This window comes from Peromyscus maniculatus, chromosome 6 (genome assembly GCF_049852395.1).
Source record: "Peromyscus maniculatus bairdii isolate BWxNUB_F1_BW_parent chromosome 6, HU_Pman_BW_mat_3.1, whole genome shotgun sequence".
NCBI lineage: Eukaryota > Metazoa > Chordata > Mammalia > Rodentia > Cricetidae > Peromyscus > Peromyscus maniculatus.
In genome coordinates, this window is record NC_134857.1 from 72,942,738 (window position 1) to 72,950,569 (window position 7,832).

General features: G+C 40.8%; 1 non-coding gene across 1 annotated transcript; it reads left to right on the top strand.

Annotated features, from left to right (window-relative positions):
* Nucleotides 1–1,591: 1,591 nt before the first annotated feature.
* LOC121826582 (U6 spliceosomal RNA) lies at nt 1,592–1,698 on the top strand. The gene has a single exon (XR_006068842.2). It is a non-coding gene; the product is annotated as a U6 spliceosomal RNA (small nuclear RNA).
* The last annotated feature ends 6,134 nt before the right edge of the window (nt 1,699–7,832 follow it).

Genomic DNA, 7,832 nt, shown 5'->3' on the forward strand with positions numbered 1-7,832 from the left:
CAGGAATAATTTGAGGAGGATGGGCATACATTCTTTGAATGGTAGTTAGATTGCTGTGCCAAAACTATCTGGTCCTGGGAAGCTTTTGGTGGCAAGACTTAATGATTAAACTCTTTTACCGGGGTTTATCTGTCTGTTTAAAATAGATATCTGATCTTGATTTCATTTTGCTAAGTGGTATCTATTGTTTCTGAATTTGTTTATCTTGATGCCTTTTCCCTTTGATGATTATGTAGTGTTTTTACTTATTTCTTCTGATTAGCTTTTGGTGAAGTCTATTTTGTTAGTATAAAAGTGAGTACACCAGCTTACTTCTTAGCTTACTTTTCAGGTCCATTTGCTTTTAATGTTTATTTCCAATCCTTTGCTCTGAGGTTGAGATGTGTTTCTTGCCTGCAGCTGAAGGATGCAACCTGTTTTCACATCCACTCTGTTAGTCTGTGACTTTTCACTGGAGAATGAAGACCACTGATATTGAGAGATCTGAGTGACCAATGATATTGATTCCTTATATTTTGTTGTTGTTGTTTTGGTGGTGGTGGTGTTTGTGTGTATGTGTGTGTTTCCCTCCTTTTGCCTTTACTGCTCTCAGATTATTTATTCCATATATTATTCAATGGTTGTAGTAATTTACCTTAAGTTGGAGATTTTCTTCAGCAAATCACTACAGGTCTGGATTTGTACATAAATATTGCTTAAATTTGGTTTTATTGTGGAATATCTTAATATTTCCATCTATGGTAATTGAAAGTTTTTCTGGGTATAGTAGTCTGGGTCTGCATTCATTGTCTCTTATAATCTGTTGAACATCTGGATAGACTCTTTTGGCTTTTAAATATCCTCATCCCCTGAGGTTCTCAGGCTGCCCTACAATTGTCTGCAGTTTCCACTGAGATTCCAGGTTTTATTGTGGAATATCTTAATATTTCCATCTATGGTAATTGAAAGTTTTTCTGGGTATAGTTGTCTGGGTCTGCATTCATTGTCTCTTATAATCTGTTGCACATCTGGATAGGCTCTTTTGGCTTTTAAATATCTTCAACCCCTGAGGTTCTCAGGCTGCCCTACAAGTGTCTGCAGTTTCCACTGAGATTCCAGAGACAAGACCTTGAGACACTAGGGTTCTCGAGCAAGTCAAAGAAAAAAGAGTGTGGTTGTCAGTGAACTCTAGAAATAAATAGTACAACCTGAGTTCCAGGTCCCCAAGGTTGCCTGTGATCAGTTTCTGCCTAATACTTTGGAGAAATCTGACATCTGAACCTGGTCTGTCACCTCTGCATGAGGAATGTGATTGACAAATTCTGTCAGGAAAAGTTGGCCTTGGCCAGCTGCTTCAGTGTCCAGAATATGTGTGAGATGTCACCATATTCCATGGTGGAAGTACCACTCAGGCTGCAAAATCCATCACCTACACAGCACCAACTGCCAAAATTAAAACAAGGGTGTAATCCATCAATGTCTGTAGTGTTGGGGAAGCTCTAAATGTTCTACCCCTATTGTTTGACTTCCATAGTTCCGCCTCTGGATAACTCTTCTTGTTAACAAAATAGTGTCCATAGAATATGGAATCTATGCTTAAAAGCACACCTTAGTGCTCACTTCGGCAGCACATATACTAAAATTGCAACGATACAGAGAAGATTAGCATGGCCCCTGCGCAAGGATGACATGCAAATTCGTGAAGTGTTCCATATTTAAAAAAAAAAAAAAGAAGAGCAAAAAAAAAAGCACACCTTAGAAAGGCTTCCTGGTGGGCACCCAGGCAGAGGGCTCGGGATCTGTCCCTGGACTATGGGCAGGCTTCTGGAATCTGGTGCCTGTGATGTGACACCTTGCACAGCCTTGGTGCAATGGGAAGGGGCTTGGACCTGCCTAGGTTCAGTGTGCTGGGCTCTGCTGACTCCCAATGGGAGACCTCCATTTGGGGGATGTGGGGATGTGGGGTGGCTTGGGAAAGAGTGCTGAGGGGTGGGAGGAGGGAGGAGGGGGGATCTGTGGATAATATGTGGAGTGAGTAGAAAATTTCTTAATAAAAAAAAAGAAAAAACCCCAAAAACAAAACAAAACAAACAAACAAAAAAGAAAGGCTTTCTGGTACACAGGTTTCCTGAACACCCAGTGTAATTGTCAGCCTACCAACACGGACTTTCCAGTGGCTTAAATCCATGTCCTAGCAGTCTTCTCTGGTGGCTACTCTTGTATATTCCTGAAGGTTCCAGTGAGATCCCAGAGACCAGAAATGGATCCGGTGGTAGCCTCAGAGCCCCTTGATGTAGGGATGTGTATGGAGTACATAGAGCTTCTAGGGTGTGTTAATCCTTAGTTCCAGGCACTCAGGATGATTTTTTTCTAGTTCTATCCATTTGCCTGCAAATTTCATGCTTTCATTGTTTTCTCTACTGAGTAGTACTCCATTGTGTATATGTACCACATTTTTTTCATCCATTCTTCCATTGACGGGTATCTAGGTTGTTTCCAGGTTCTGGCTATTACAAATAGTGCTGCTATGAACATAGCTGAGCATGTATCTTTATGGTATGAATCAGCATTCCTTGGGTATATGCCCAAGAGTGGGATGGCTGGGTCTTGAGGTAGTTCAATTCCTAATTTTCTGAGAAACCGCCATACTGATTTCCACAGTGGTTGTACAAGTTTACATTCCCACCAACCATGGAGGAGTGTTCCCTTTGCTCCACATCCTCTCCAACATTGACTCTCATTGGTGTTTTTGATCGTAGCCATTCTGACAGGTGTAAGGTGGTATCTCAGAATTATTTTATTTACATTTCTCTGATGATTAAGGATGTTGAGCATTTCTTTAAATATCTTCCAGCCATTTGTGTTCTTGTTTTGTGAATTCTCTGTTTAGCTCTTTTTTTTTTGTGTGGTTTTTCGAGACCGGGTTTCTCTGTTTAGCTTTGCGCCTTTCCTGGAACTCACTTGGTAGCCCAGGCTGGCCTCGAACTCACAGAGATCCACCTGCCTCTGCCTCCCGAGTGCTGGGATTAAAGGTGTGTGCCACCACCACCCATCTCTCTGTTTAGATCTTTAGCCCATTTTTTAATTGGACTGTTCAGTATTTTGATGTCTAGTTTCTTGAGTTCTTTATATACTGTGGAGATCAATCCTCTGTCAGATGTGGGGTTGGTGAAGATCTTTTCCCATTCTGTTGGCTGTCTTTTTGTCTTATTGACTGTGTCTTTTGCCCTGCAAAAGCTTCTCAGTTTCGAGGGGTCCCATTTATTAGTTGTTGTGCTAAGGGTCTGTGCTGTTGGTGTTTTATTTAGGAAATGGTCTCAGGTGCCAATGCGTTCAAGAGTGCTTCCTACTTTCTTTTCTATTAAGTTTAGTGTAACTGGGTTTATGTTCAGGTCTTTGATCCACATGGACTAGAGTTTTGTGCATGGTGACAGATATGGATCTATTTGTAATCTTTTACATATTGAGATCCAGTTATGCCAGCACCATTTGTTGAAGATACTTTCTTTTTTCCATTGTATAGTTTTGGCTCCTTTGTCAAAAACCAGGTGTTCATATATGCATGGATTAATGTCAGGGTCTTCAATTCGATTCTATTTGTCTGTTTGTTGGTTTTTATACCAGTACCAAGCTGTTTTTATTACTATAGCTCTATAGTAGAGTTTGAGGTCAGGGATGGTGATGCCTCCAAAGGTTGCTTTAACGTATAGGATTCTTTTAGCTATCCTGCATCTTTTGTTTTTCCATATGAAGTTGAGTATTTTTCTTTCCAAGTCTGTGAAGAATTGTGTTGGGATTTGGATGGGGATTGCTTTTGGTAAGATTGCCATTTTTACTATGTTAATCCTACCTATCGATGAGCATGGGAGATCCTTCCATTTTCTGATATCTTCTTCAATTTCTTTCTTTAGAGATTTAAAGTTCTTATCAAAAAGGTCCTTCACTTGTTTAGTTAGTGTTATCCCAAGGTATTTTAAAGTATTTGTGGCTATTGTAAAGGGTAATGTTTCTCTGACTTCTTTCTCAGCCCTTTTATCATTTGTGTATAGGAGGGCTACTGATTTTTTTGAGTTGAGAGAAGAATCTTTTTTCAGTAATAAAATACTCTATATACATATGACAGACAGACTGGGAAAGAAATCAGAGAAAAACACTTTTCAAAATACCTAAATAATATAAAATACCTTTGGGGTAACTCTAAAAAAGCAAGTAAAAGACCAGTGTGATAAAATCTTGAAGTATTGGCGGAATAAATTGAAGAAGATAACAGAAAATAAAAAGACCTCCCATGCTCATGGATCAGTAGAATTAACATCTAAGAATGGCCATTCTACAAACAGCCATCTACAGATAAAAAGCAATCTGCGTCAAAATTTCAACACAATTCTTTCCATATCTTTTAAAGACAATTATCAGCTTCATATGGAAATACAGAAAGCACTGGAGAGCTAAAACACTCCTGAACAATAAAAGAACTGTTGTAGATCTCACCACTCCTGATTTCCTATTGTTCTTCAAAGCTGTGGTAATAAAAGAGCATGGTATTTGCATAAATTTAATGGAAGCCTCAGACATAAATCTACTTCAGGGGCCATGCCATTCTAAGAGGCATGTGACCCAGGTCCATGGTAACTTCCTGTACCTGATTGCTGCTGAAGGCTATGTTTGGGTTTATGGACCTACTGAAGCCAGGTTCTTTGCCCTAACATGACTCTTTGGACAGCTAAGGAACAACAAGTAAACTGACAGATAGTCTTTGCTTTCCCCAACCACTGGTTTAGGCATTCTCTCAAACACTTATTTCTCTTTGTCATTGGCTCCTGGTGAAAAAATTCAGCCAAGATCCTACATCACCCAAATTCCTTTGGAACACTCTTCCCAACCCTCAGAAAACCTTAAGCCTTGCATTTTTGGAGTTATAAAAACCCCACTTTTGCTATGATCCTGGCTATTGTATCAGTCCCAGTATTAAGTAGAAAACCTATTATGGCAGGAAATAAAGCTTATTTAATTGGACTCAAAATATTTGAGTCCAATTAATTAATATTGAGATGAATAAAAATCTTGCTATTCATTAAATTAATATTAAAGGTAACTTTTCAATGTTATTTGTTTAAGACAAACTGTGTAGTTATTGTAATTAAATGAAAATTCTTGAACCAGGCATGATGTGATAGTCTATGGCATTGGTCAGAATAGTCTGATGGCAGAAGCTGACTCAACTCTGCCAGTCTAAGGCTAACTTGGTCTATGGAATAACTTCTAAGAGAGCCAGACATGCAGAGTGGAAAGCCATCAAAAATGAAAGACTAGATCAGGCCCTCTGGAAAAGTGAGACCGTTGATCAGCTTGAAATGTTTGGGAGGCACCGTGGCAGTGGGACAGAGACCTGTCCTTAGCACATGAGCTGGCTGTTTGGAACCTGGGGCCTATGCAGGAACACTTTGCTCAGCCTGGGAGGAGGGGACTGGACCCACCAGGACTGAATCTATCAGGTTAAGGTGAATCCCCAGGGGAGTCCTTGCCCTGGAGGAGATGGGAATGGGGGGTGTGCTGGGGGGAGTGTGTGGGGAGCAGTGGGAGGAGAGAGGACAGAAGAATCTGTGGCTGATATGTAAAATTAAATTAAATTATAAAATAAAAAATGAAAGAAAGATGTAGAAATGAAATCATATTATCTCTTGAATTTCTCCTAAATCATTTCAGATGCCAAAGCTTTAGAATATGAACTAGTCTTTGACAACAGTTCCATCCTCTTTAAGAAAGTAACTGTGATGGGATAGTGTAGCATGAATCTTAAAAGTTCTTATTAATAAAATCAAACCTGAGGCCAGTTATTGGGGTCAATGCTGGTAGATCAGAGAGACAGAACAGGCCACAGCTATCTCACCTTGCCATTTCCTCAGCTGGTCCTGTTTCCCCAGACTGGAAGCCTCTGAGTCCTCATCCGGAATGGGTCTCAGCTGAATTACTGCTCAAAAGCCTGAAGCTTAACCAGCCACATGCTTCACCAGCCAAATGCTTCTAGTTTCTGGTCCTCACACCTTATATATCTTTTTGCTTTCTACCACCACTCCCTGGGATTAAAGGCTGGCTTTCTGGGATTAAAGGCGTGTATCACCATGCTTGGTTGTTTCCAATGTGGCCTTGAACTCACAGAGATCCAGAGGGATTTCTGTCTCTGGAATGCTAGGATTAAAGGTGTGAGTGCCACCATTTTCTAGCCTTTGTATCTAGTGGCTGTCTGTTCTCTGACCCCAGATAAGTTTATTAGAGTACACAATATTTTGGGGAACACAATACCACCACAGGATAGAGTAATGGTTCTGCAGTAAAGTTGCTGGATAGCTTTCCAGAAGACTGGCATCCAATTTACTGCATTCAAGGGTAACTGACAACAGCCGGTAACCCCCGTTATCAGTTATCCAGGAGATCCAACAGCCTCTTCTGACCTCTGAGGGTACCATATTCTCATGGTGCACAGACCCACCTGTGTAACAAGGCCCTGACATCAGCAGGCTCCCATATCTAAGTACACCTGTCTCCATGACAGAAGTACTATTCAATGTATAAAATCCAGCACTTGTGGAAAACACAGCAAATTTCTGTCACAACTAAAACCAAGGCTAAATCCACCTAAAGTCCATAAGCTGGGAATATCTCTAAATGTTCAAACGTTGCTTGAAATACAATGACATTATGGCTTACGTAGTGCGACTTCTGGCTAGCTGTTCTTGTTAACAGAAGTTTCTTATCCTAGAATATGGATTTTGTACTTAAAAGCTCACCCAGAGAAAGGCTGGTTGCTGCAACAGAATCCAGAATACCTCATGCGGTTGCCAGCTGGTTAAAAGAGAGTTTCTATTGGCTTAAATCCATGTTCAAGGAGTCTCTCAAGGAGTCTCTCTCTCTCTCTCTCTCTCTCTCTCTCTCTCTCTCTCTCTCTCTCTCTCTCTCTCCTTATGTTTGTCTGCAAATCTTTCTATGTGTTACTGTAAGTTTTGTTTTGCTATATTGACCGTTGGCTTTCTCTGTTGTGTGGACACCCCTGCTGCTTAAGACTTGTGCCTTCTCCAGTTGGAAAACCGAGTCCTTTTGTCTGTGCCAGGTCCCCCAGAAAACCACCTACCTGAAATAAAAGAGCCACCTGTCCCATTCCTGGAATGACAGACTATATGAAAAGATCCTATATTGAGCCCCTGACAGGAGTCTGTTCCCTCATGAGAGAATGTTCCTACTCTGAAGTACCTGATCCCCTGATCCTAAATACATAAGGAAGAGTCACTGAGGCTATTAGTTAGCCACCTGCCAAAGATTCATAATGTGGAACCAAACTTTCAGAGATCAAAACCAGTTGATTGATTTATCCTGGATTGAGGGAAGAGCAGCATCAGAGCCATACTTTCAGGAGAGGTAGACTGGGAATTGTTGAGCAGATTAAATCACTGAAGGTATTGTCATGTTCTCTAGTCTTAGTGAGTCCCTACAGATGGGATGAACTGGAGAGAGATGATAGATGTGGGGAACATTTTACTTATCACAAATGAAGGGGAACAGTCTCAAAATCCCATCTTTGGTAAATGTTGAATATACTCTGCACCTTTTGTAAACCTGAATACTGTCTCACATTTAAGGCCCAGCAGTGTAAGCATGCAAGTTCAAGGTTTAAAGAGGACAGAACTCACCAGTGAAGGATGAAAATTATGAGGTATTGGGAAGCTGAATCTTGGCAGCCAGCATGATGGAATTGAGAGGTACTTAGGATCTACTATTAGCACACCACATCTTAACTGGAACTGAAAGAGTATGGCCAAGGAGGATTATCTGGGGGGTGGTGAGGGGGAAGAGCACCA